At 34.7% G+C, this 23203-nt stretch overlaps 2 protein-coding genes across 2 annotated transcripts in view; one reads left to right on the plus strand and one right to left on the minus strand.

Moving 5' to 3' along the window:
• Window positions 1–2036, minus strand: part of LOC136847417 (U-scoloptoxin(01)-Cw1a-like) — a 31097-nt gene extending 29061 nt beyond the window's left edge. The window contains exon 1 of the mRNA XM_067119089.1: window positions 1793–2036. The gene's annotated coding sequence lies outside the window, so the exon portion shown is untranslated. The remainder of the gene's footprint in view (window positions 1–1792) is intronic.
• Window positions 2037–2252: 216 nt separating this feature from the next.
• The window catches only part of LOC136847414 (thioredoxin domain-containing protein 11), a 225315-nt gene continuing 204364 nt past the window's right edge, over window positions 2253–23203 (plus strand). Inside the window, exons 1-2 of the mRNA XM_067119083.1 lie at window positions 2253–2342; window positions 8468–8535. The gene's annotated coding sequence lies outside the window, so the exon portion shown is untranslated. The remainder of the gene's footprint in view (window positions 2343–8467; window positions 8536–23203) is intronic.

Genomic DNA, 23203 nt, shown 5'->3' on the forward strand with positions numbered 1-23203 from the left:
TACTCTATTACTCTCAAAGTATTTACTATTTTCAACTAAGGGGATGCTATTTGTAACAAAAATTCGAGAATAAAAAAAAACTTTAAAATGTTATGGACCATCAGGGCATTAACAATTCGAAAAGGGCAAGTAACTACACCACAACTATCAACACTTAAAGCTTTCATTCCTTCTCCCCAACCAACTGGAAACCTTTTTGCTTCCTGGGATCATCTATACATAGGAATAAATAAATACTTGCTGTACTTCGAAAATATACATTTGTACTGGACCAAGTTAATCTCCAGATATAATAACTACAGCATATACTTGGCTATTCAGTGTAAACTTGATTAAAAGCCTATAATTCGGAAATTTTACTACAGCAATACGTCCCGTTATGATGGTAAATCACTACCAGCGGCTGGTATTACTCCACCAAAGAAGAGAGGTCGAAGCCCTTCAGTCAGAAGCCTAACTCTATGTAGGGCAATAAGGCTTTACTGCAATAAGTGAAAGAAGCTTGTCTCAATAAAAGTGGATGAGTAAGTCTGTGATCTGCTGCAAAGTATCTCTGACTAGAGCAATATCCCTGTCACAAAACCAACTGGAGATGATGTTCATTCCCTAATAACATTTAGTTAAGGCTACCTCACAATATGACTAACAGAGAAATGAGCTTAACGGGGAACCGGGGATATCACTAGACACGGGGCCAATGAGGAGCCACCAAGGATCGCTGAGACTTGCGACAAACACTCACTTGAACACCCAGTCACACACACATGAATCAAATTTTTGTGGCAATCACTCGTTCATGCTTTACCCACAAACAACAAAAGTTCCGTGTGTGATCCATGCGTAACTTTTAGCTATAAATGTACGGTAGAACTACAGAACAGCTCCGCATGGGGTATTACCATGGCAATTGACTTTTACTGTAGTATTTTGGTTGCTTATCAAGAATTTACCATTATTTTTTGCAGCCGACTGTAATTAATCTGTAATTAACCTCAGAAATTATATGCTATGTATGCTGGCCCTCCTAGAATGCTATCGCGCATGTGCAGTGTTATAGTGGAACGTTTGGTAAAAAGTGTCGTTTCCTTCACCGGGGTCCAGAGCCTACCCTCGGCTAAGTAACACAGCCTACTAGGTTAGGTTAGGTTAGGTTGATGTAGATCCTTTTATAATAGGTTTCCTTAGGCAATCCCTTCTTGAACATATGGCTCCCTCATGACTTGCACATGTGCGGAACCATTCCATAACAACAATATGGCAGTCTAGTCTTTCTCCCAACAATTTCCCCCACCCAAAACCCCGCATTCCCAGGGGGTCCCCAACCATATTGGATGGAGACGAGGTTAATAATAATTGACGACAATAAATAACACCACTTACTTCATTAGCGACACTAAAAATATTGGAAAAATCAATTTCCAAGGTAATAATCCGTTTTACCATACGTACAGTTATGTTAGGCTACAGGCTTGAGGACCAATGTGTCAACGTAAAAAATAAAAGCTGACATCACACTACACAATTACCAAGAATTAATTAACAAACTTGACAATGAAAAATACTTCATAAAATAAACGATCTCACCAATTTAAAAAAAAAAAAGACCTGTCTAATCTTAGTAGAGGAAACTGGCCTAGGCCTAGGGAGCCTTCATCTGTAATCATGACGGCCTAAGCAATTAAGTATCTTTAAAATCGCACGTACATTGCTGATCGGGCCATAAAACGTACCGCAACTACAGGTACCGAAAACAATCAAAGTGGACAGGCACAGCCTACGTAGCAGTACTTACCTGGTCCTAGCGTTAGTTGGATAAGAGGTCTAGACTAACTTGGCCTATAAGCTGCCGTAATTTTCTTCAGTGCACTTAAATATAACAGTCGTTTCGTGAAAGTTTTCAAACAAACTTAAAAGATGTTTTTCGAATATACGCCCACATTATACTACAACACTGCAAACAGATTACTCTCATGATTTCTTGACGGTGTCTACAAACCACGTCAGCTTCCCGAGAAATCGAGGGAAGAGAAGAAATAAACATAACAGTTACATAGTTCGTACAAAATTATTTTTGGCAAAAATATAACGTTATTACCAACAATTCTTAATATCCTATAATGTAAAAAAAAATGTAGGAGACATTTTTAATATCATATAGTCTCGGCAAAATTCGTCCAGTAATGTTACTTGGCAAATATGGTCAGCATGGATTCAATTTTTTCTCAAACAAATTTTTCGGGGCAAAACTTACCAAGTCGAATGTTTACCAGTGTTATGATTGCTCGTGAATGGGCCAGATAACACATTGCGATATAAGCATCACGAGAAGCTTCCTGCAGAAGGTAAGCATGCGGAAATGCCAACTGTTTAAATTGTGGTCACACGTGATGTCACATGGTCTTCTGGTAACTTTCTTAAACTATCCATCTCAGAAATTAGTTAGAATATTGAACTTCTGTTTGATACAAGAACCTTCTGTAGTCTCCAACTCTCCAAACTGTAGGCTTATCCCCTGGATGCAGCCAGGGCGGGATCGCTCTGATCATCCCCATAGTTGACAAGGATTAGTAATAGTTTTATTTAATTACCATGAATTTGCTACTTGTATGTGAAGAATGCAATGGTCAGTGCATCTTTAAATACACATTATTCTCAGTGAGATAACTTTTTTGGAATTTTAGAATCATTATGGGTCTTCAGTAGATTACTGCATTAGGAATTACTGATTTGGGACTGAAAGTATTTCAGGTAAAGTATAGCTCGCCCTACCTGTAACTGCACATGCAGGAGCTTAGTAACCAGCTGAGTTGGGTACGATCAGGGAAGTGTATATTACCGTGATGGTAAGATCGTCTTCCCAGTATTTATGCATTGTTTCTGAAACATCTATATCATGCGGCAAGCAAAGATGTGTTTACTCACATATTACAGAGAAAAATGCTCAAGATTACGTAGGCACATATTTGCAGTTCCAAAAAAAATTCTTTTACCTCCGCGCTTACCTGGCCTTGACTCTTTTTAGGGGTACATCGAGGTCATAGACACTACTTAGAGGGTAAGAGCAATGCAATTCGTGTGTTCATTTAATGTAGGCTTTATTTGAAAAACAGATTTGTTCAAATGATAAAACGTTTTGTCGGAGAATTTTTCTTCATTCATCTAGGGTATGTGTATTCAAATTAAGTTACACAAACGAAAACGTAATTCATAAACACATAAATGTCTCCTTAAATGTTGGTTTGTTATAGGACTACACTTATTTAAGCCAGTTACATAATCATTCCTCGGAAGATAAACGAAAGCAAAGAAAAATGAGTAAACTTTTCATATTACTGTATGTCCAGGGAATATATATTGAACAACCCTGCAAAAAAAAAAAAAAAACAATGAAATCTCTCATGAGTAATAGTGCTGATAACGTATCAGTAGTAGACTGAATGACTAAAAGAAAATTTTCCATTTTATATAAGCGGTTATGTGGTCCAATTTGCCACTTAGTTTAATGTGCAATTTAGACATAGGCTATGTGTTCTGATAACCTGCAAAAATAACGAACAGAGGCTCTGAAATGCTATTTTAAAACCATTGACTTCTGAGCAAAAGATATGTAAGGCACGAGACATTTGTACATCCGTTTTAAGCGCATGGATTGCAAAAAGGGGATTTTTGAATGACTCACAATTAATCCTGTTCATATCTGATTTTGCTACATGCTGTGGATGAACCTTCTTTGCTGTAGAAACTGTAGGATTCAGTGAGATCCATTCGGTCAGTTTGTTTAAGTAGTGAGAGTAAAGAAGCTACCCAGGAATAGACCAAAACTCTCAAGTTTTTTTAACTAACTTTTTAAAATGCAAGTTTATGTACTATATTTCTTACATTACTGTACTTGCACCGGCAAAAAATTTATTAGGCGATGCTATAAACTCCATTTTTACATAGCTTCAGATATGTGGTGGTTCGACGTTAAAAATAGAGAATAAAGTATATTCAACAATCGTGATTTGTTCAGAGAACAATGTTCGGTACTTGTATGTTGGAGTGTATGTTTTTTCTTATTTATACGTTTCACTAATGATAGTTTCCATTTCCATCACGTCTGCTGTTGCTGCTGTTGATAATCACTAAAACCTAATAAAACTTTAGGTAATCCTATAAAACCTGTATGAAATGAGGCACTGAATATTTAGATATACAGAAAATATTAGACATTTTGACATTCTAGAGAAACTGAAAGTAAAATCCTTTTCTAGACGTTATGTTGTATGCTAAATTTTTTATTTCTTTAAAGAAACTCCAGATTTTTAAGATATAGTTGTCCTTATTTTTTTCTGCCCATGGCCACAATCGTTCAGTCATTTAAATAATAAGCATGAACTCCAAAACACCTGAATTTATAATATGATATGCTTTTCATCCTTTAGTAATGGAATGAAAAACTGCACTATTTAGAAATTTAGAGAAATTACTTAAGACGAATTAATAAAGATACTTGCCTATTTATATTAAATCCTAGTATTTTTTTTATTTTATTTAATATACATTGCACAGTTCATGGTCTCAGTGTAATAAACCAAATACTTCATAAAAATCTAAGTAATTATAAATAACACTTTAGTTCATTAGTCATATCATATTTCTATATTTATACTCAAAAATAATTTTTGGTTAAAATAGTTTACCATCATCCATTGTAATCATTGTAAATTGTAAGTGACCAAAATATTTAAAGTATACAGGTTTCTTAAATGTCATATTTACTTTATTTGTCAATTTTTGCGACATATGTTTGCTAGTCTTACATGGGGTTGGGTTCTTCACTTTTACTGTCATTGCTGGTAGCTTTGGGTAAACTCTGGCAGCAAGATGTACAAAGGTGCCAGAAAATGTGCCCGAGTGATGTCGCTTTCAGACTGTTCTCTGGGTCTTTTTCGTTTTCCGTTTACAGGATTCACAAAGCTTGTTTTATTATTCTGGGCTGTAAATTAAGGTTTATGTGTAGCCAGGAGTTTTGAGGTAGTTGGATTGGTTTTGTGGGTCTATAATTTTTGCTTCTTTTTATATTTCTTTTATATATATATATATTATATATATATATATATATATATATATATATATATATATATATATAAATGGATAGACAGATAGATAGATAGATACATGTTTATGTGTTATATTATGTATATATATTATATGTATATTTTATATACGTATATATATATGCATATATAAATACAGTATATATATATATATATATATATATATATATATATATATATATATATATATATATATATAAACCTTAACATTAGGTTAAATAAAGAATAGAATACTCATAAAAATATTTCAGAAGGCATGTACTCACTATCTAAAACTTGACGGTCTTCTGTTTACGTATATTTTATTTATAAATACTTAGTGTGTGTTTGTGTGTGTGTGTGTGTGTATGTGTGTGTGTGTGTGTGTTTGAGAGAGAGAGATAGAGACGGGGGGGGGAAAGGGTAGGAAGACTCCACGGGCCGTCTATTGCATCACAGCTTTGCTAGTCACCCTTCAACATGAAATCGATGAGTAAAGTGTTTGACGGGGTGGTTGATGACCCGGTGTTTTCCTTCTAATATTTCTGCTGAATTCGCTGTAACTCTATGCTACAAATAGACATTATTGACATACAGAAGCAGATTAATACACACACGTGACCCCCATATTACGTTAGAATTTGCAACAGATCATATAAGTCTGGCAGTGGGTCACAGTGAGGCCCGAGAAGTGGTTATGATCCTAGCAAGATAGATTAGGCCAAGATCTAGACCTTGGGTTGGGCTAAAAGCAGTCGCATAACTGAGAAAATGAGCGGGGTCAATAAGGCAGGAAGGTGAGGAAAGAAAAATAGTTGACAGAGAGATGATAGACAGGCCCTTTCGGGGTTAAACATATTACTTCTATATTGCCGCAACTGCTAATTAGTATTATCTTTCCTAATTATACTGTCAGTGGGGTGTGCTGAAAAATTCACAGTTAACAAAGAAATAGATTAAGGTATATTAATTTATGCTTTCACGCATTTGGTTTCATTCGAACAAATATGATGCCATGTTTCGTTTGTCCCATGTCTTCTAGATAGCATCAAGGGACTTTTGTAAATTATATCTCTCTCTCTCTCTCTCTCTCTCTCTCTCTCTCTCTCTCTCTCTTAACTTATGTCCTTGATGCTTCCTGTCTCTCTAGTGGCCAAATTAAATCACCATAAAATGCGATTGTTAAGTCATGCAGAACTATCATGTAAATGTAAACTCGAATCTTCGCAATTAACCACATCCCTCAGAAATATAGGTCACGTGAGAGTAATCAAGTTCTGATAATCGTGTAATTAACATTTTAAGTCCAACGTTAGCACGAGATGTGTTTACAGTTACATTAATGCGAGAAGGGCGTCTCCAAAAATGTAATTCCGGCCAGTGTTGACAGTTGGGGATGGAGGCAATCTATGACTAAATGAAGGACGAGAAAGAGAATGTACTTTGTTTATATCGGTAATACAGGCTTGTAGCCTATGTTTGTGGGAGAATGTACTTGCGGTCGGGCACACAGGTGCACATAAATTTATATTTTTTTACCATTGGCCTTTTGCCCATATGGAGGGGGTGGGTGTTTCAGAGAGACTTTACCTTTCAGTACTTATCAAATTCCCTTGGGATAAAGTTGCCAGTCCAAGGCATGAGAGAGAGATTCAGAAAAATTATTTTTTTATTTCATTAATTTCTCCATGCAATGGCTTCGCAGGTGTGAAACTACTAATTACTATTTTACAGCCAGTAAATATTGTATTAGTTTTCGCCGAGTGCAGTCCCTCCTTTCACACGGCATCTTACTTAATCCTCATGTTAATGACGATTTCACAGAATGGCAATTGCTCATTATGCAGTTGAGTTGACTGACTTGCTTGAATGGACACTGTTTGCTTCCTTGCCATTTTGGAATTGATGAGGTTATGCAAGAGTCTCAAGATGGTCATCGGCAGGCGATGAGTGATCTTGCATTCCATTGTGTTGCCTTTGCATACAATTGCTCCTTTCTGTAATTTATATTCGGATCGATTTGGCATCTCTCTCTCTCTGTCTCTCTCTCTCTCTCCAGGTTTTGTCAGCCTCATGATACATTGTAGGTATTCTTTCTTTCTCTCGCTAGGTATCGTCAGCTTTATGACAAATGAAAACAAAACTCTCTCTCTCTCTCTCTCTCTCTCTTTCCATAAGCTTTATTCAGTCCAATAATATTTTGAAAGCAAAACCTTACCTCCCTCTCCTTCGACCCATCAGAATGTTTATCACACAGAATAATTCATCACTTCATTATAAATATGACAAAAATGGAGTACACAAGTCTTTTCAGTTGTTCTGTGAATGACCCCCCGAAATTCAAAGTTCTTTACTCTCTGTCCTTTGAGAGTAAATTAGCTCTTGGAGACATCGTCATATCTTCGATCTGTTCTTAATCGTATCTTTTTTTTTACAGTCCATTGATTTTCCATCAGTTTCCCCCATTTCCTCAATCTACTTTGGAAACAACGTTCATTTTCTACTCTTAAACTGCTGCTGTTCCATCTCTCCCCTCCCCAAAATTGAGAAAAGGAAATGAAAAATGCGACTGTCATTGAAATTTGGACTCATATTCCTTATATACTGTATTGTCAAGAATCCGTTCGTGAAATATCTCCGTTGGTATGGGGATGATGATCAGGAATCGCATATATTATGGGTATATTGTCCGAATAATGAGGACAAAATCGTCAAAAAACCAAATATGTAAAAGAGGTAAAATTTATAAAGGAATGTATGGTATGTTTACGTTAATGCAGTTGAATTTTCGTGGATGAGAATAATCTTTGACGAAATATTTCGAGGAAAAGTATATCATAAAACATTTGGAGGAATATTTTCCGAGATCAATAAGTTCAATTCCACTAACTCTGTATTGACCGCGTATGGGCGGCTAGTGCCGTCAGTGCACCTCACGTGGCGCACTGTAGGGATTGCTTAAGGGTCTTTGCAGCGTCCCTTCGGCCCGTAGCTGCAACCTCTTTCATTCCTTTCACTGTAATTCCGTTCACATTCTTTTTCTTCCATATGACTTTCTACTCTCTCATAACGTTGTTTCATAGTGCAACTGCGATGTTTTCCTCTTGTTACACCTTTCAGACCTTTTACTGTCAATTTCCTTTTCAGCTCTGAATGACCTCATAGGTCCCAGCGGTTGGCCTTTGACGTAAATTCTATATTCTGTTCTGTTCTAACTCTGCATTAAATAAGTGTATAATGCAGCATCAAATGTACATATCTGAAGCTTCTGTAGTTCCATGATTTTTGCTTGTGATGCTGTTGATTTCATCTATGTCCTGTGGAGCAACATCTATCAAAGAATTATCTATTTTTTTATTTACCATCCATCTGTTTACTTCTTCTTTCAGATTAAGACGTTCTACTACGGAAAGAGGTCCCGGGCCACATTATTCGTCGTAGGCTACGTGACGGCAATGTGAGTGTTGAATTTCTTATTATTATTTTAGTTGCTGTAATACTTGCTCAGATATATGTAATTTGGTATTCTTCAGGATAGAGCACACACACATTTTATTTTTATAAATATATATATATATATATATATATATATATATATATATATATATATATATATATATATATATATATGAATATGTTTATATAAATATATATATATATATATATATATATATATATATATATATATGTGTGTATATATATTGTTGTGATATTCTTCAGAGCAAACACACATACACACTATATATATATATATATATATATATATATATATATATATATATATATATATATATATATATATATATATATATATATATCACATCGTGTGATAGGCAAGGCAAGGCAGACATTCTTATCAGTCACCAGTATAAATAATATTTGATTACAAGTTCCAAACCTTTGTCCGGAAAGTCGAGGAAGAAGAAGAAGCAAAGATTTACCTTGAAATTACGAAGAAGTCGTAAATCATTTTCCTTTCACATTTTACATATTTAAACTGTAAGTGACTGACTTACTTAGCCTGTTAAGCATTTAATGTGAATTAAGTGGAACATTGCGAATTAATTTATTAATCTTAAGAGTTATTATTGGAAATTACCCTCAAGAAACTGGCGGTCTTTCAGAAATTTTTTTGTTTAATTATTTCTGTAAATTTGTCAGCAGTTCGTGTTGTCCGAAGTAGAGTCCTAATCTTTTTGGTGATTAATATTTGTCGAAGGTTTTATCAGCTTTCCCTTCTTATCTGAAATTAAGATTTGCCCAACAAGGTACGCGATGAGTTTTCAAGAACAGACAATTAGCTTTCTATATTTCTTCGCACTGTCACACGCATACACACACACGTATATATATATATATATATATATATATATATATATATATATATATATATATATTATATATATATATATATATATATATATATATATATATGTATATATATATATAATATATGTATATATATATATATATATATATATATATATATATATATATATATATATATATATATATATATATATATTTATGTGTGAATGGTGCGTGTGTGTGTGTTGTGTGTGTGTGTATGTGGGGATCTGTTTGTGTGTGTGTTCGTACTTATAATTAATTTTAGAAGGATTCAGCCAGTTCAGCAGTTTAATTGACATCCTTCTGCTGAATACCCCATTGATCGGAAATAGTCCAGAAATTTTAAAGTTCAAGTTACCATTTAGTCTGTATCATTATTGGTTCCTTCAGTTATATCAACTTTACTTCATTCGGTGGACAGTGAATAAGTAATTGACTTAAAAGCTAACATACATCTACACAACTGTAACTTGTGTGTCGTATTGAAAGTTATTTGTTGGTTTTCGCTGTTTGTGTTAAGTTGAATGGCTTCCTATAGATTATTTTTTTTTTTACTTTTGCTTTTGCATAGGGTAGTATCCTTTGATTTTTTAATTTATTTTTAATTTTTTAAATTTCGATAATATTCGATATTTTCTGGAATAAATGACTTGTATTTCCAAATGCCTGTTGCTTCATTCAATATATAGTTAATGAAGATACCAAGTTTCGAGTGCCAGATCATTTCTTTGGATGTTAACTGGGAGTCATGTATGAAGTAGAATGGATTTGCTGGCATTGAGATTCAGCCTTCATAATTTAGCTTGATTAAGCTGAAAAGTTCAGTTTTTTTGCAAAGTGTAGCTTGTCAAAATTTTGATTGATTGGTCTTGTTTTCTGTGCTTATGAACTGTATTTTTTGAGGCTTGACTTCTGAATAACAAGATCCACAGCTGTTAGCTAATTATATTTTGACGAATTAACCTGATTAAATCGTTCGTAAATTGCACGAATTATACGGGAATACGTCATAATTATATGAGAGTTTGTTGAAGTAAATTTTTCGAATCTGCGCTGTAATTAAAAACATGTTACCCGATGAAGTTCATCTCTCACTCTCTCCCCATACTTTATAATCGTTACTGGATTTAAAACGAGTTGTCGCTAAGTAAGTGCTGTGTTTATTTCTTTTACGTAGCCAATAATCACTCGGAGAATAATAAGTCTTCTTAAAGATCGGACCTGCATTTCCGATAGCTTCAAATGGAAGTACTTTCTAAAGCGATTAATCATTGTCGCTTGCCCCTGACGGCTGTGATTATCTCTTAGATTTTGTATTTGTTTCTTATTAGGTTACTAATGTCTTTATTTACTTTATTTTGCTCATTATTAACTTCTAATTTGTTGGCCAATTTTGAACTGAATTCGTTATGAACAGCTTCTCTTTACTTGCCTAATTGTTTGTCTAATTGTTTATGCCTTGTATTAAAGTGGTTTAGTTATTTCTTTCCTATTTATCAATATTCGCTGATTGAGGGAACTGAGAAGTGCTCAAGCATTCCTTAAATTTTGCTTGAAGGTTCGTTCATATTTGCAGTAAATTTTAATAAATCTATTTCATTTCGTAGGGAAAAGGCGAAGCAAATCATCTATCAAGGTTAACCTCGCTCACCTGAGACAGGAGAGATGTCAAAAGAATTTTATTTAACTCCTAATGAAACTCCGTTTGTTCTATTTGGATTGGATTTGGTTGTGATAGAAACGGACAAGATGAAAAGTTTAGAAAACAAATCAAATATAATATATCACTGTTACTCTTGGCAAAGGTTCGGCAGTGGGTTTTCTTCTCTTTTTCTTATCTTTTTGGGTTAGTTACATTTTTATATGTTTTTTTATTGAATTTTTTTATATTTAAATCTTATTGTTTGTTCACAAATTATTTGTAATGTTTTAAAATTATTAATGTAACTGTTTATCTTTTGGCATCCTCTGAAGTTTCACAGAGAATATTGTGTAGTCTGGAATTATTTTTAGATAGTTACAGAGAATTTCTCCAAAACAACCCCCGCCTCTCTCTCTCTCTCTCTCTCTCTCTCTCTCTCTCTCTCTCTCTCTCTCTCTCTCTCTCTCTCTCTCTCTCTCGTTGCTATCTTTTCTGTCGATGCTTGTGATGAATCACTCGCTAATTTGGCATAATTGAGAAGCATCTGATCACGTCCGGTGCCTTCAAGATTTACTAGTTGGTATTAAAGGGAGAGTAAAGTCTTATAAAATAAAGTAAGCTCTCTCTCTCTCTCTCTCTCTCTCTCTCTCTCTCTCTCTCTCTCTCTCTCTCTCTCTCTCTCTCAGTTTAATTGTCATTAAAGCATGTGGAAAATGCGTCATGATTGCAGGTACTAAATGTTACAAAGCTCATAAATATGAAACAAGAGCCTTGATAGAATATTTGTGTAATGCGTCATATTACAATTAAAACTTTTTACTGAATATTTTCCTCTCCTAGAGATAAAGTGGGAATATTGTCAGGCCTAGAGTTAACCTCTTGAAGACTCCTTTTATTTCCGACCCTTTTCATCGACATTAACTTTCTATCTTCTTCAATACTCAAAGAAACGCATCGCTCTCCTCACTTTAAAAATTGAATTCGTATTACTGTTGACCATCAGCGCTATCATGATGAAAAAGGCTGAGATTGCAATTGTAAATTAGTTATGAGTTCACATTTTGTTGGAAAGACAGCTCTCCTCTCACAAAAAGCGTTCAGTGATGGTGATTTTGAATGCAGTACTTGCAGTACTACTGTAGATTATCTGATTTGTCAGTTCAGGCAAGGCAAATTTCGGAAAACTTTGGCGATCAGGGGTAGTTAAATATTTTGATGGCCGTAATATGTTAAAAAAAATATATAGATTGTTAGAAAAGTAAAAAAAATCAGCTTTGTGAAAGAGCAGTTCTATCAGTACATGACGGGTGGTCATGGATCTCCTGGAACTAGAAGTCCCACAGTTATTCAGAGTTACTAATGATTAATGTCCAGTCAGCGTAACAAACTGGTCATTCCCATATTGAGGTTCGATGTGCGATTTATCCTGAGCAAGGCTTCCGTCGTTTTAGGGTAGATAACATTTCAGCATTCTTCAGGCTTGTCAGCTGCATGTGATTCCATCTTTAAATTTATGAGCGACTGACTCTCACTCTTTTTCTCTAGCTGCGATGATGAATCTCTCTCTCTCTCTCTCTCTCTCTCTCTCTCTCTCTCTCTCTGTCCGATTCAGAACTGCTTCGCATCAAACTGAATCGAAAAAAGATGATCTGTTTATTACTAAATCCCTCTTGGTTCTACTCTTAGAAATGGTAAGGAACTGGATATTAGAAAATCAAGAATCGCCCTTAACTGTAGGATTCCTTTTTATTTTCTGCTTATACTGGCAGGCAGGTGAACTAATATTAGTTAGACAGATAGGAAGATGTATTGATGGATAGCTCTTGAACTTAGGTAGAAGCACTGAGAAATTTCATTCTCTCTCTCTCTCTCTCTCTCTCTCTCTCTCTCTCTCTCTCTCTCTCTCTCTCTCTCTCTCTCATTTTGTTATTGCTACGGGCATCATGTTTCTCAAACCAGTGGTTTAACGACGAGCAGTGCATGTTATAATCAAAACGATTTTATAATAACCGTTGTTATATACGAGTATAATGTCTTTAGCCTTCCTTTTGCTCATTCGTGTTCACTAAGCGCAGTTGTTCCTCGAAAGCTTTGTCACGAAAATACATCATAGTGCCCGCTCTCGCTCGCTTTTTGCAATCCAAACCACTTCTCTTTGTTTTCATTTTCACATATTGCACTTTCATTTCTGCGTTTAGGTTCGTGACTATCATTATTACTCTGCCTTATTTGAACCATTAGGTATCTCTCTCTCTCTCTCTCTCTCTCTCTCTCTCTCTCTCTCTCTCTCTCTCTCTCTCTCTCTCTCCTGGCTTATATCAAGATTTTCTCCAGCTGCAGCCTATTTCATTATGTGTATGAGGTTTGAAAGTGTGTAGTAGTAATTAATAAAGAAATAAAAAAATAATTAATTAATTAATTAATCTGATATTCTTAAAAAGGTAGAACTGACGTCGAATTTCAGTCATTAAGATAATCATTCATAATTCTATTAAGTCATAATAGGAATACGAATTCCTGATATCCCTGAAAAAGTGTTCATGCAGTCCCGGTTGTAGTTTAAGTTTTGTTTCTAAACAAAATCATTCCGAACAGTTGAAGTGCTAGTGTTAAAAACTTTAGTTTCTATTTGATTGATATCAACTCCGAACATCTTTCTGTGAATGAAGTTCCAGTTGCAAGTAGTGTTTTATTACCAAATTAGATAGCTCAGTATTATAAAATGAAAATTTCTAAAATCATTTTGAGTGAAATATACCTTTGAAAAGTTCGCTCTTTTCTTACAAATTTTCCACTAATCGTAAATCTTAATGTAATACCTTATCAGCGATTGATACTGTTCATTCATATTAGTTTAACCAGACCACTGAGCTGATTAACAGCTCTCCTAGGGCTGGCCTGAAGGATTATACTTATTTTACGTGGCTAAGAACCAATTGGTTGCCTAGCAACGGGACCTACAGCTTATTGTGGAATCCGAACCACATTATACCGAGAAATGAATTTCTAACACCAGAAATAAATTCCTCTAATCCTTCACTGGCGGGCGGAGAATCGAACGCGGGCTTAGGAGAGTGCAAGGCGAGTACGATATCGACCCATCCAGTGAGGCCTCATAGATATTCCGGCAATGCCATACCTGAAACTTAACCAGAGACACATAGATGAAGTTGATTATTTGAAAAACTCCCGTTGGGAAACTCGGAAGACGGCATTAAAGGTAAAAACGCTCTTGTGATGTTTACAATTTACTTTTATAATTTCGTGTTTTTTTTTGGGTAAGGTGACTTTCCTTGGGGGCAAAACGCTCTACGTGTTGTGTAGATTTTTTTCGTTTTTATTTCCTTCTTTTGGGACGAGATAGATTTTTTCTTTTTTGGATGAAAAGTTTTTTATTAGATATTCTAATAAATAATTCTTTTTGCATGGGATCCAACACAAACGTTACTGAAGGACAAAAGTTTTGTTATAATTAGTTACCTTTCTGTATGTGTGTGTGATTTTGGTGGGGGGAGCAGTTAGGCGGGGGCCAAGATACACTATTCTGATGGTCAGAAGGCTTATGCTGTTTATTTTCTTTTTATTATTATAATTGATTCCCTGCTTTTGGAGTAAGAAAGACGCTGCTGCAGGTCAGAATGCTTCCTGAATAATTCTTTATTGGGAGCGCAAGATATAGGGTTCTTGAGGTCAAAAGTCTGTCTATAAAGTTCATTTTTATTACTGATATCATTACTGATTCCTTGTTTTAGGGAGACTGACGGTTCAGAAGGTCAAAACGCTTTCTGTACCGTTTATTATTCTTTAAATAATTTTTTTGAACGGCAAAATTTTTTCAGTTATTTTATGTGTGTGTGTGTGTGATTCTTTATTTTTGGGGCGAGGTCGAATCGCTTTATCTGGCGTTTGTAAAATATTTCCTAAGTAATTCCTTGTTTTTAAGACGAAATAGATGTTCTTGGAGGTCAACGCTTTCTGTGCTCTTTGGATTTTTGTTTTTTTATTATTCTTTGTTCTTGTGGTGAGACACGTTAATGAAAGTCATAAAGCTTTCTGTGATTTTAGATACCTATTTAATAATTAATATCTTGTTTTTATGGTAGGACAGACGTTTATGGAGGTCTTGGCGTTTCATCTGCTTTTTAGATTTTTTTATCATTAATTCCGTGGGTTTGGGAAGAGATAGATTTTTATGGTGTTAATCGTTTCTGTGTTTTTAGATCTCTTTTATTATCAGTTCCTTGGTTTTGGGACAAGGTAGACTTTTTGAAAGTCACAGTGTTTTCTGTGGTGTTCAGAGATTTTTTTTAATTAATTCCTTGTTCTTGGGGCAAGATAGACTTTGAAAGCCTCAGTGTTTTTTTTTTTTTTTTGTGGTGTTTGGAGAGTTTTTGAAAAATTATTTCCTTTTTTTTAGGCCGATGTAAAACATTTCTTAAAGTGATAGCGGTGCCTGTACTACATAGATTTTTTAAATAATTCCTGTTGGAGCGCGGTGGTCGTGGAGCACGAGAGACGTTTCTAGAGGTCAGGATGCATTCTCCCTTTTGATTTTCTTTTAATATTAATTTTCCTTGTTTTCGGAGTGAGACAAACGTCTCTGGAGGTCAAGACGATTCTTGAGCGATTCAGTTTTAGTTTTCTATAAAAGAAAACTATTGTGCTGGCTTTGTCTGTCCGTCCTCATTTTATTCTGTCCGCACTTTTTTCTGTCCGCACTTTTTCTGTCCACACTTTTTCTGTCCGCCCTCAGATCTTAAAAACCACTGAGGGTAGAGGGCTGCAAATTGGTATGTTGATCATCCACCCTCAAATCATCAAACATACCAAATTGCAGCCTTGTAGCCTCGGTAATTTTGATTTTATTTAATGATCGTACTTATGGCAACGATAAAGGATAGGCCACCACCGGCCCGTGGTTAAAGTTTCACGGGCTGCGGCTCATACAGCATTATAGCGAGACCACCTAAAGATAGATCTATTTTCTGTGGCCTGGGTTATACGCTGTAGCGGCTGCACAGAAAACTCAATTGCGCCGAAGAAACTTCGGCGCAGTTTTTACTGTTTTATAATTTATCCATGTTATTTAGATTTCGATTTCTACTCTTTCATTTTCTCTGTTCCTTTTGACCTCCTTCGACGTTTACTTTCTACCTCGTTTTCTTTATAGATCTTTATTTCTGTGGTTTCTCTTTCGCTTTGCTCTTTGGTTGAGAAACCATTATTTTGCCTGCTTTGTTCCTCCTTACCACACAGTTCTTTCCTTTCTTCTCTCCTCTCGCTTTTAGTTCGATTTTATTTCTTTTTTCTGGTGTTAAGATCTGATCGCTTCCTACCTCTATTATCCGTTCTCCAAGGAGAAATTTTTCGTTTTCTCTCTTTCTATTTTCTCCCTCATTCAAGACATCTTACCATCCTTCCACTCCCTTTATTTTACCCTTTTGTTCTCTCTCTCTCTCTCTCTCTCTCTCTCTCTCTCTCTCTCTCTCTCTCTCTCTCTCTCTCTCTCTCTCTCTTACATTGTGTTTGTTGAAGCATCATCAAACCAAGATTACAATTCGTTTGCGTCTTACCGTTGTCCTGTCGAGAGCAATATTGCTTTCCCCGTGTCTCTGCTCTGTGCCCCTCCTACTTACCACCTGTTAATCTGTAAACCCACGAAAAACCTTCCACAAGAGGCCTTTCCCACGGAGTATCTAATTATCTTCATTTTTTTTTGGGGGGGGGGAAGGCTTTAAAAGATTCTCCGTGGGGAGATGGCTACGACTTGGTAGTTGATGGATGTTTAAACATCTTGGGATTATCGTTTCTCTGCTGTCAGGAGTTTTTAGTCGATTCGTCCGTAATTTAAATCTTTTTGATGTCTGATTCGTGATAGGTGGCGACATGATTATGGCGTTATCTCTCTACTTTAAAAGGCCGCGCGTGCGCGTGTGTGCTTGTGCTTGTGTGTATATCTCGCGGAACCTTTGGTGAAAGATGGCATGGCGGCAATATAGACTTAAACAAAAATATTCACAGTTTGTAAATAAAATTGTAATGCCTCCGTAAGAGATTGCATATTGCGTTAGTCTACCTTAATGTGTTTGTAGCAAGATTATGTGAAATTCTCTCTCTCTCTCTCTCTCTCTCTCTCTCTCTCTCTCTCTCTCTCTCTCTCTCTCTCTCTCCATGCAGTCCACTTGATTATGCAAAGTGGATAAGTATACGCGTGGCATTACCGGAACATCCATCAGCCCTTATCCATGGGTGGTCATGAGGGCTCCCAACCGGGATGGAGGCGATTCTCACTTTCCCATTCAGTCTACCGGTAACGTACTTACCGGTGCTTAGGATAAACTTGGTCTATCTAGTAGACAGGTTTACTGGCTTGCAGATTTCTCCGGTTACTCGCTTACTGAAGACAGTTCCTGAAACTCATTTTATTTGTGTGTGTGCGTGTAATATATATGTATATATATTTATTTATTTATTTATATATATTATATATGTGTATATATATATACTGTATATATATATGGGATTATGTATGCAATACTGAGAGATTATGCTGAATGTTGGAACTGTGTGAAAGATCACTTCAAGTTAATAAATGGTATGCATGCCTGTGTCATAATATTTGGTAGTTATTCATTATTTTATTAATGATTATTGTTTGCCATCCTTATATCACTAATTGGTTGCTAGATAATGAATAGTGGCTAAATAACATTGTGCTGTAAATTTTGAAGTTTTATGTTTGCTTGCAGTAGCATAGTCAGTGACAACTGTTACTGTACATAGTATTTGATTAAGAAAAATTCCGTGCAGTTTCTCCCGTTCATTTATAAAGGTTGACGCTAACTCCAAATCTGAATTAAAAAGTAATATCTAATGTTCAGTCCAAACGTTACTCTGATACTTGTTGAAATGGATCATATTTTCAACGCTGCAACCATTATATTATGCCATCACCACCAAACTGCAATCTTTTCCATAACATAATTAAGAGATCGTCTCACACTGTCAGAGCTATTTTCAAGAAGCAAAGCAGTATTGAAATTGAAGACACTTAACGATAATCAAAGAAAAAGAAAGCAAAGATAAGCTCACAGCTTGAGCTTCGTATGTTTTCTTTAGTCTTTTCTCACAGTCGGGTCTTCTTTCCAACGCGAGAATCGCCGAGACGGGTTCCATCCAGTCTCAAGCTTGGCTATTTCCGCCGCCTCTTTTGATCGCACCTGCATGACTCTGGCTTCAGCGTTGTCTTGTAGATTTTTCACAAACGTCTGCATCCACCATCGGTTAGTGTGACCTTTCACATCGTTGACGATGTTCCTCTCCACATCTGTTGTTGCAGTGCATGTTTTCAAACAGACTTTTTCGATTTATTTTTGTTGCTTCCAATTACATAATTACAGTTGTTGTATTTATCTAACTATCTATCTATCTATTTGTTTGTTTGTTTGTTTTTTATGCACTGTGAATATGTGTGTGCCTGGTTAATTAATCATGAGCGTTTTATGTAAGTATGTGTATATTCCGACTTGAGTGCATTTTATATCACTAATTTTTTTCTACCTATGTACTTAGGTAGATATAGAATAAAGATGACGTGCACTATATATCTGTCTATATGTATGTACCTGTATGTATGTATGTATATAGCTGTCTATACATATGTAACTGTATGTATATATGTATGTATGTACTGTACGTATGTGTGTAATATATATATATATATATATATATATATATATATATATATATATATATATATATATATATATATATATATATATATATATATATATATATATATATATATATGTGTGTATATATATATATATATATATATATATATATATATATATATATATTAATTAGTCACATACTCCATGACATTTTTTCTATTCTAACTGTGAAGCCACAAATATTGTTTAATATCCAGTTCACTATACCTCGCGAATAACTCACAGCCGAGAGGGAATTATTACCAATAAGTGCTTCTTCACCAGTGGGAAGAATTTCTTATCAATTAAAAATTCCCTTGGGTGTACTTATTCCCGAGGTATAGTGAACTGGATATTAAACGAAATTTGTGGCATGAAATTTTATATGTATGTACAGTAACTATATATATATATATATATATATATATATATATATATATATATATATATATATATATATATATATATTACATTATATAATTTCCCTTAGCAGAGAATGGCTCGAGAAAAGAAAAGACAAGGACCAGTAACACATTCACACTTAATCTGCTGGATCGTGGATGAACACCCTATACAGAAAACTTCCACAACGTAATTTTTTTTTCCCTGAATGTTGAAGCTCCTTCTTTCTCTTCATGTAACCAAACTATACACTTTTCACCAACCTGTCATCCTACATCCTTTCCATAAGAGCGAACTATCCATTCCACCTACGGTTAACTCTCAACAACTCCTCTGTGTTTCCACATTTCTCACCCTTTCAAATCTTCCTGTAACACATATATATTAAACCAACAATCCATCCCTACAGCTTTCATCTTTCTTCCATTCGCTTTTAACATTCCCACTTGATGTCTGTACAAGAGAGCTGGTTCAACCATCTCTCCATATATTCCAACCCTGGCTTCCAGGCACACTCCGAGTTCCCTCCCAATCTTTTGCACAAACTGTGCTACCTTTCTTGAGTAAATTATTCTGTTACTCACTTTCTTTTTTATCTCTCCTTCACTCATAGCATTTACTCCCTAATACCTGCGGGAATCTAATGTTTCCATTCTCGGCCATATTAAGTTCCTCATTGGACCTGTCGATATCGTTCTGTGCTGAGCCAGCGTTCGATTCTCCGGCCGGCCAATGAAGAATTAGAGGAATTTATTTCTGGTGATAGAAATTCATTTCTCGGTATACTGTGGTTCGGATTCCACAATAAGCTGTAGGTCCCGTTGCTAGGTAACCAAGTGGTTGTTAGCCACGTAAAATAAGTCTAATCCTTCGGGTCAGCCCTAGGAGAGCTGTTAATCAGCTCAGTGGTCTGGTTAAACTAAGCTATACTTAACTTTTTTTCGGCCATATTGATATTAAATACTCGATATTCTTGGTATCCCTTTACCCTCTTGACCTTACTTTTGCTCGGGGCCACGCTCAACTTTCTGATCCTACAGAGCACTTTCAGTCACTTTTACTACTCTTTGGATTTTATCTTCAATATCTGCAGTTAGTAGCCCTCACTCCATTTCGACCCAATTTCTTATCCCACAACTATGCACCTATATTAATGTCTTTTCTCTCACTTCTCGCGTCACTTCATCTGTAAAGATATTAAACAACCATGGAGACATAGCACCCTTTTGTCAGCCAAAGATATGTACCAAACAGCCACTCCTTTTACAAACTCCCCGTAGGGGAAAAGTGCCATCATTGCACCCCACGTGGTGCACAGTATGCATTACTAATGGGTGTTTGCAGCCTTTAGTAATGCCCCTTTGCCGCACCAGTTTTTTACCCTTTTACTTTACCTTTATTCCAGCTACCTTTCCTTAATCTTCCTGTCCAACCTCTCTAACTATTAGTTCTCATTGCAACTGTGTGGTTTTCTCCCAGTTCCACCTTAAGATCCTTGTACTTCATCTCCTTAATTTCTGGATCTCTATTTGGCCGTCCAATCAGTCCAATTCTCTCTTCTAACCACTGAATGGCCGAAAGTGCCCCTGCTTAGCTTGTCAGCCTAAATCTCACAAAATGAAGTCAGATCTTCCACAAACTCTGTCACATGATTCATTTCCATCATTAAAACGTAGCGTTGCTCCCAGCAATTTACTCTGCATTCCGTACATCCTCAACATCCTCTGCATTGACTCTGTAAGTTCTTTAATAAGGTTTCTCTAAGTCCATGTATGCCACATATAGCTCATTTCCCTTATTTTCAAATTTCTCACATAACTGCGTGATAACAAGCTCTTGATGCACACACCTTCTTCCCTGCCTAGGTCTGCAGTTTTCTTCATCCATGTAACCCTCTGTCATCTCTCTAACTTTCTCAATCATAATCCTACCTGGGATACAAAGTAAAGCTATGCCCATATATGCTTACAGTCTCCTCTGTCACTTTTACTCAAATGAAATAGAGGAGTAAGATAGGAGTAAATTTTCAGTGTTTCTGGGTGGTATTCAACGCAATGCTGATGAGCCTTCTGTACGGGTGTATAAAGTATGAACGTAGCAGTGACCGTTGTGCTGTTTATCTATGGAACCACCCCCGTTAGGAAAAGGCTCATGTTGAATAAATATATATATATATATATATATATATATATATATATATATATATATATATATATATATATATATATATATATATATATATATATATATACTGTATATATACACACATACGTATGTATATATACATATATATGTGTGTATGTGCGTGTAAACAACTGATTTTGCAATATATATATATATATATATATATATATATATATATATATATATATATATATATATATATTTGTATTATCTAATTTTTTCCCGTTAGTGTTGTTGGTATGCCTTATGGTTGTTGTTTGTCGTGTCCCAGTGATGCAGTGCAGTCTGTTATGGAGAAAATTTCCTAGATTTCTAATTATGCTCTTCCGGTTTTTTCTTTATTTTTTATCGGTGAAAACAGGTTTCAAGCCTGTTTTGAAAGTGTTTGTACTGGCAGTGTTTTTATATCTTTCTTTATGGGTGGTATTTTGTTACGTTTATGAGGTGCATAGAAAATTATCAAGTTCTGGCTTCTTATTAATCTTTGTTTATTAACATGCCTTTTATTCTCCTAACATTTGCTTTTTGTCTTTCAAAAAAAGGCCTTTTGTTTTTATCAGCATTCTACATTAAATATTTCATACATTTATTTAAAGGTAATTTGATTTTCCATTCATTATCGCCATGAGTAAGTATGCTGATAAATAATAAGATACGAACAATGACAATATATAATTGCACATTTAACTGCCATTATGGCTTTTGAAATACTAACATTTCGCATTACTAGATTTATATTCCTCCTCCTCTCGGTACTTTCTCTCGTCGTTCATGTTCGCATGGTGTTTTTCCTTTTTTTTATGTCATCTGGAATTTCTGTACACCGCGTTCGCATGTTCAACCAACGCTGCGTAGGCAACCACGCAGATTGCAACGCAAGGTTAAGTCTCAAGCAGTCATGAAAGCAATATAGTATAGGCACACAGATTTAGTCTTAGTATATAAGGTTTTATGAAATTGATACTAGATGGCAAGATATTGAATTATTTATATATAAGCTTTACTGACTTCAACTAGAAGATGGTCGAGTTATAATATAAATATATAAAATGTGTGTGTATGTATATGTATATATATATATATATATATATATACATAATGTAGATGTATATACATATATACATGTATACTCTCTGTATATATATATATATATATATATATATATATATATATATATATATATATATATATATATATATATATATATATATTGATGGAAATCTTGACTGTTACTGAACGCTCATATTAGTCGTAGGCCTATATTTTATCATAAATTTGTAGGTTTGTTTTTGCGTTGAATCCTTCAGGATCTAGTTATTGTAGTATTATTGCTAGTTTTTAAAAATAGTATACAGGAGTTCAACTGGATAAGGTTAACTTATTTTTTATACAGCTCGTTTATTTCAAATTTGTTTTTTTCCATGAGGTTTATTTGTTTAAAAAAATAGTATAGGTTAGGTTAAAGTTCAATATATATATATATATATATATATATATATATATATATATATATATATATATATATATATATATAAGTTTATATATATATATAACAACTTCAATACTAAATTCTTTTTAAAGAAATAAACCTTATGATAAATAAACAAGACTTAAAATAAACGAGTCGGCAAAACATATAGTAAATAATTATTCGATGTCGCCAGCTGAATTTTGATATATAAGTTGTAATGTTTTCCTTATCTCTTTCAATTCACGTTATCAAACAAATGCTTCACGTACGGAGTTTATTATTTTTTATTATCTATTGTTTAATCACTTACATTTCCTTTGTGAAAATTTATTTTGATATAAAAGTTTTATGTATTTGTTTGTTA

This window comes from Macrobrachium rosenbergii, chromosome 16 (genome assembly GCF_040412425.1).
Source record: "Macrobrachium rosenbergii isolate ZJJX-2024 chromosome 16, ASM4041242v1, whole genome shotgun sequence".
Taxonomy (NCBI): Eukaryota; Metazoa; Arthropoda; class Malacostraca; order Decapoda; family Palaemonidae; genus Macrobrachium; species Macrobrachium rosenbergii.